A 7,413-nucleotide genomic window follows, 5' to 3' on the forward strand; every position below is an offset into this window, starting at 1 on the left:
ATTCACAGCATAAGCCTAACTTCTTATGATGCATGTTTCAATATTCTAACCGCTAGAGCTGAATCTGTCCATCTGGTTTTATGGCTAAGCGGGTTGTCTGAAGCTTAAAAAGCAGATTATGCGCAAAGATAATGCTGCATATTCTCAGCATACGGTAACATCACCACTGATCAACTTTTCAGGAATACGAGACTGGTCCCAGGACTAACAGCTCAGCCTACTGCTCACAGAGGACCTCTGACACTACTATGCTAAGTAACAACGTCATGTGTTTCCCCGGGGAGGTACATACACTCTTAATAGCCGAGTATGAAGGAAAACAATGTAGGGAACAACAAAGGTGGTACCGAAAGGGTTTTCTACACAAGACTCCTGATTTCCCCTGCTAGAGACTGAAAATTACACTCAAACAAATCAGGAGTAACTGCCTCAGAAGTTTAAACTAATCGTCCCTTTGTCATTTGCAAGAAACTGGTAAAGGAGACATTTGGCAGGATGAAAGAGCTCAGTGACATCTGTCTATAACATTTAAGTGGAATTTGAAAACATTGAGAAAAAGTTTTTGAAAGTAGATATAAAAGAGCCTTTAAAACCCAATGTTCCAACCAGTAATTAGTTGGATCAACAGCTGAGACTTAAAAGTAAAGGTGGAGACTTTTGTCATAAAAATTATTCAATAAAAAGGCCAACTTCGGGGCACCTGGTTGGCTCAGTCTGTAGAGCATGGGACTCTTGATCTCGGAGTTGTGAGTTTGAGCCCCACACTGGGTGTAGAGATTACTTAAAATCTTTAAAAAAAAAAAAAAAGGTTAAAAAGGCCAACTTCTGGGACACCTGGGTCGCTCAGTTGGTTAAGCAACTGCCTTCGGCTTAGGTCATAATCCCAAAGTCCCAGGATCCAGCCCCACATCGGGCTCCCTGCTCAGCAGTGAGTCTGCTTCTCTCTCCCTTTGCCCCTCCCCTTGCTCCTTCTCTCTCTCAGATAAATAAAACCAAAAAAAAAAAAAAAAAAAAAAAGAACAACTACTTACCCTTAACTAGACATGAAAAAACCAAAACAACAAAAACTTTAAACCTGTGGCTCTCACTCTGCCCATTCCAAGCTGGACATGTCAAGACTACCAAAAAGAGAGCACAAATAACTGTAACAGAACACCTTATACTATGCATTTCCAAACCCTTTCACATCCATTAAGGTCTAAATTAAGTCTTTCATTTTTCAAAAGTAAGAAATTAATATCTTAAATTATAGTGTATGCTATCTTTCTCAGAGCTCTTTCACACCCATATTGACTCTAATTGTGTTTTTGATTAAAAATAACCAACAGTGAGGGGCGCCTGGGTGGCTCAGTTAAGCGTCTGCCTTCGGCTCAGGTCGTTATGTCAGGGTCCTGGAATCGAGCCCTGCATCGGGCTCCCTGCTCGGCGGGAAGCCTGCTTCTCCCTCTCCCACTCTCCCTGCTTGTGTTCCCTCTCTCGCTGTGTCTCTCTCTGTCAAATAAATAAATAAAATCTTTAAAAAAAAAAAAAAAACCAACAGTGAGAAAACTGTTCAAATAAGTCCATACTATCTGCACAGCACCTCTGCACACCTAGAGAATAATTCTCTCTACAACCTACTACACCATTACTATCGGAGGATGCCCATAAATACTACTTTTCATTTCTATTCTTAAAATTCTCTTTCAAGGGTGGGTATCATTGACAGCACACAAGTGCAAGACGTCTATTCCTACTCAATTGACATCAGAGAAATATATTTGGTCCTGAATTAATCAAATTTAAAGGGAAAAACAGCATAAATTTTAAAATCCATAAATAGCCCAAAATTTTAATTTCAACCCATTGTTTTCTATAAAAGCAAGAAACCAAATAGAACTGACCCACTGTAGAGGTCCTATCATGCCAAAATGGGATGGTAAAGGGAAAAGAAAGACCAAGCTTATCAGAGTTTCCAGTAATTTATGGAGATGTGGTAATTAATTCAACATTTTTCAGCAAAGACTGTATTTAATTTTAAATAAATATGTAGTGGCATTTATCTCCTGTCTTCCTAGAATGTCTTCTCCTTTCTTTAGCTAAAAGCACCCCAACTCTCCTTATAACTCCTCCTGCATTCCATAAGGTCTTTGTGAAACAATTGAGAACAATCATACACATACACACACACACACACACACACACGCACACACACACAGAGCAAATTACCCAAACTAGGCCAATTATAGCCCCTCTCTCCAAGAAAACTGAATCTTATTACACAAGAATGAAACCAATTGGTGCAGCCTTTGAGAGATGGCGACGAAACAGACCATCCGTTAGGTGGTTCCCAAAGCCTAGGTCCTCACAGGCCTGGTTCCTGGCATCCAAAGCCTAGTTGTTCAGCATTTTCTATGCCTATATTTTATGCAAGTGCTACGTTTACAGTTCTGTAACCTGCCTTTTTAAATCAGTAATATATCGTAGGCATCTTCCAGACTAGAAATAGTATAGATCCATATCATTATTTTCAATGGCTTCATGGAACCAAAGTACCATAATGTATTTAATCAATTCCTTACTCAGTTATTTACTATATAATTGCATATATTCAGTAGTTCTTTATTATACACATATATATCTGCATTACATAGTTCTTTAGGATAAATTCCTAAATATGAACTTGCTGGATTAAAAGCTATGCAAGTTTTCCATTTTGATACATAATACCAGCTATTTAGAATGAGTGCATCAATTTACATCTCTGCTAGAACAAAGAGTACACATTTCCCTTCAACTTCACCAGCACTGGAAATTACTATCTGCCTTACTCCCCTTCCAAACTGAGAGATGCCCAAATATTAAGACTACCAAGAGAAGTTACAAAAGAATCTTAATAATATAATACTTTACATATATTATGCTTTACCAAATCATATCACACCTAGTAAGGTGTAAATTGAGTATGAATAATATTGCCAACACGGGGGCACCTGGGTGGTTCAGTTGGTTAAGCATCTGCCTTTGGCTCAGGCCATGATCCCTGGGTCCTGGGATGGATTCCCGAGTCGTGCTCCCTGCTCAGCAGGGGGCCTGCTTCTCCCTCTGCCTCTGCCCTTCCCTCCACTCACACTCACTCTCTCTCAAATAAACAAAATTTTAAAAAAACATATTGCTAATATATTAAAAATGGTGTCTTAGTTGGCTCAGGCTGTCATAACAAAATACCATAGACTGATTGGCTTAAACAACAGAAATTTATTTCACACAGTTCTGAGAGCTGGAAGTCCAAGATTTAAATGCCAGCAAGGTAGGTTTCATTCTTGAGGCCTCTCCTTTGGTTTGGAGGTGGCTGCCACCTCACCATGTGCTCACATGACCTCTTCTTTGGGCATGACTGGGACAGGGGGCACCAAGCTCTCTGGTGTCTCTTCTTACAAGGGCACTAATCCTATCATGAGAGTTCCACCCTTATGACCTCACCTAACCCTAATTACTTCTCAAAGGCAGCATCTCCAAATACCATTACACTGCAGGTTAGGGCTTCAACACATGAATTTGGGGAGGACACATTCTGTTCATAACAAATGGCATCTTATCATTGCTTTTAATTTCATTTTTTTTAATTACTAGTGAAATTGCATATTTTAATATGTTTATTGGTCATTTATTTTTCCTTTTTTTTTTTCCTTTGAAAATGGTCTGTTCTGATTCCAAATCTGGAATAGGAAGGATACAAGATGAGCCTGGAATATCTCATCATAGCAAAAAGCAAAGAAGCTACTATGCATTATTAGAGGCATGTCATAAGGATTTGGAGCCAACCTGACTAAGCCTTAATCACAAGGACAGGGCAATTTGAGCATCAAAAGGAAACTAACTGAAATGTTCTGAAATGCATCATAAATGCTATAACAGAGGTGTTCATAAAGATAACTCCAAAAAAAGAGAGAGAGAAACGCTCATCTGTCACCACTGGAGGATGCTAGGGAAATAACACTTGATTTTGGAAAGTGGTAAATAAAGGGAAATAGACATTTTCCCCACCCTTCCTATACAATCTATTCCTCAGGGTGAACCCTATATATTCTTCCATACAGCAAAATATACCACCATACCACCATTATAACATTAGCTAGGAAGTAAAAACATCATCTGCATCACACGCAAATTTCAAAAAGGTGTACCCTATGTCACAATCCACATGCAAGGGAAATGACAGGACCCAGCAAGGACATAACATACATATTAGCTTTAGTCCCTATGTATCCTATATATTTTAAAGGTACTATGCACTAAATGACTAATTTTCCTATTTTAACACAGGTATCTACAATCCCCAGTGAGAGTTCCTGATCATCATGAGGTTACCATGATTGTTAACACTCAGTATAAGATTTAGAATGTTTCTAAACAAAATGTGGTATACACATACATATGTGGTACATACATATACTAATGGAACATTTATTTATCAGCCTTAAAAGGGATGGAAATCCTGACACATGCTACAACATGGATGAACCCTGAAGACATGCTAAGTGAAGTAAGCCAGTCACAAATGCCGAATACTGCATGACTGCATTTATCCAAGAGGCCCAAGGTAGTCAAACTCATGGAGAGAGAAAGTGGAAGGTTGATTGCCAGGGACCAAGAGAGGAGGGAATGAGAAGTTATTGTTTAATAGGTACAAAGTTTCCGGAAGATGAAAAGTTCTGGCCGTGGATGGTGGTGATGGCTGCACAGCATTGGGAATGTACAAATGCCACCAAACTGTTAAGATGATAATTTTTTTTTTTTAAGATTTTATTTATTTGTCAGAGAGAGAGAAAACATAAGCAGGGAGAACGAAGGCAGAGGGAGAAGCAGGCTCCCTGCTGAGCAGGGAGCCCGATGCGGGGCTCGATCCCAGGACCCTGGGACCATGACCTGAGCTGAAGGCAGATGCTCAACCGACTGAGCCACCCAGGTGTCCCAAGATGATAAATTTCATATGTATATTTTGCCACAGAAAAAGCAGTATGTTTGGTATGTTAAGATTTAGTAAATGAACTTACATTATCCCAGCCAAAGTAAAAGAAATTTTACATTTTAATTACATATTCCCTGCTGTCTCAGCAGTCTAAGGGCAAGTGAACAATTTCAGTAAGGTAATACTGAAAACACTTCACAGACCCAAATAGGAACCAATGCAATAATGAAATCAAAGTATTTCGTAACAGAAGTTTTACTCAATTTTTAATGAATTTTTATGAATCACATGCATTGCTGGCCCACTCAATCTATCTCCAGTCATTCTCCACACACAGAAAAGAACAGGAGGGACACTGCAATTGATACTGTAAATGCAGCGGAACAGATGAAGAATAATGTCCTAGCTTCGCCATGCACATGGTAGGCACTCAATAAACATTCCTGATTTCCAGTACTCAGTGAATCTGCAGTAAAACCAAAAAGTACACCTGGGCTTCACGTTCTGTCCGGTACACTAGCTAGTGAGAAGGCAGACACTGCACCGGAAGGAAGGCTGCTGTCTTTACCAGTCTTCCATTACTTGGGATCTCGGGCATTAAGGGCTGAAACAAGTTTCATGTACCATGGATCTTTTTATAGGTCAAAGAGTTTTGTTTTTTTTTTTCAATTCAGAGTTTTGGTGGAAAAAAAAATGTGTGAATAACCAAACTGCCACACTTACAGCTCCATATGAAAACAGAAAGTTCAATATGATACACCCATCCTTTCTAAATGAAGTCAATTTTAAAGTATATGGTAGAAAACACATTATTATTATTTCTCAGGCACAGGAAGCAATGCTGGCTTTCTACTCTTGTCGCCTGCCTGAAAGCTCCACTGTGTTAAAAATTTTCCCCATATGACTCCCTCTAACTCAGGTCTACATACTTCTAACTTTAGAGGTCAACCACCTCTCCTATCACATGAAGATCCTGCTTTCACGGCCCTTACTAAAGCACTTAAAATTCTTAAAGAAAATTCACATCTTCAACTCCTTCCTATAAATTAAGTATTATTCTTTAAATTGAGGAACTAAACACTAGATTTGGCTTTTCACAACGTATTCACATATTCATTTCCACAACGGTAAACTATCAAGACACAAGGGGGACGCCTCAGGTCCTCCCAGTCTGAATGTGGCTATCATTGTACAGTGTTGAGATCAGCTTCCAAAACGCCCCACCAGGCAGCCAGGAGGCTGGGCGGCCGCTCTCTGGATTGCAGTGTGGCTATGTGCAAGGTGCCCTGTCACTACACATCCATCACAACCTCAAACCCCAGCTATCTGATGCTGCCGGGCCTGTGGATGAGCACTCTCCAGGACCACAGCACCGTACCCAGTGGCCTTGAGGGCAAGAACTAAACTCCAGCTAACAAGAAAGGGAAACCCAAGACACAGAGAGACAGAAAGAAAGGGACCCCCGCAAAGATAAATTTTTACATTCTTCAAAACTTTAGAAATGATTTTTCCCTGTGCTTTTTTAAAAATCTGCCTACTGGGCGTCCTTAAGGCACAGCTGAACTGCAAAATACAAACAGGAGAGCCCCCAAACACAGAAATCCGGGAAACAGCTCCCTGCAAGGGAAGCTGACAGTCCCCAAGAAGAGAAATGTTAGGAGACTTTCTGATCACCACAGCAATTTAGCAGGTAAGTCACATCCATCCCCGGTAGGACTGTGTCACCCTCATTTCCTTCCACAAAGCTAAATGGCCCTCACCTTTCCAACCTTGAAGTGGTGTGACAGGAAAAAGTAGACACCTCTCCCTGCTAATTGCCCAAGCGGGTCAAACTTCAGAACCGGCATCATGCACTTTGTTTTTAAGCGCAGGGAAAAGAGGAAGGGTTGGTATTCTGAGCGGAATCTCCGTGATTTGCCGGAGGAAAAAGCATAGACCAGACAGCAGAAGCGCCAGCATTTTCCTGCAGCTGCGACGACAGGTGACCGGGCCGCTTTGCAGACACCCCGCTCGCTCGGGGGTTTCAGCGAGGTGGGGCGGGAAGGAAGGGGAAGGAGGGAGGGAGACAAACTGGAGGACGAGAAGGTGGACAGAGACAGGGAGGGAAATCCACTCCATCCAGACGTTGGGGAGGAAGAGGAGGAGCACAGCCCCGTTTCCCTGGGGAAACCGTTTTAAGGGATTTTCTCTCTCCACAATTAAGAAAAAAAAAATGGCTCCAAGCCAAACGCCTCCCGATTTACACACACACACGCACACCAAGCTCTATTTCGCCCCATTTTCTTGTACGCTGAGACAAAAGGCTCAAACAGCAAAACAGCAGCCAGCGCCGCCCGGAGCCCGGTGTCCGCCACCCTCTCCCACCGCGCCCTCGGGAGAGCCCAACCAAGGCGGCCCGCCCGCCGCCCCCCCCGCCCGGGGACCGGCCCTCCCGCCGAGCCCGGGCGCTGCCGCCCTCCCTT

The sequence above is a fragment of the Neomonachus schauinslandi genome, chromosome 8 (genome assembly GCF_002201575.2).
Source record: "Neomonachus schauinslandi chromosome 8, ASM220157v2, whole genome shotgun sequence".
Classification (NCBI taxonomy): Eukaryota; Metazoa; Chordata; class Mammalia; order Carnivora; family Phocidae; genus Neomonachus; species Neomonachus schauinslandi.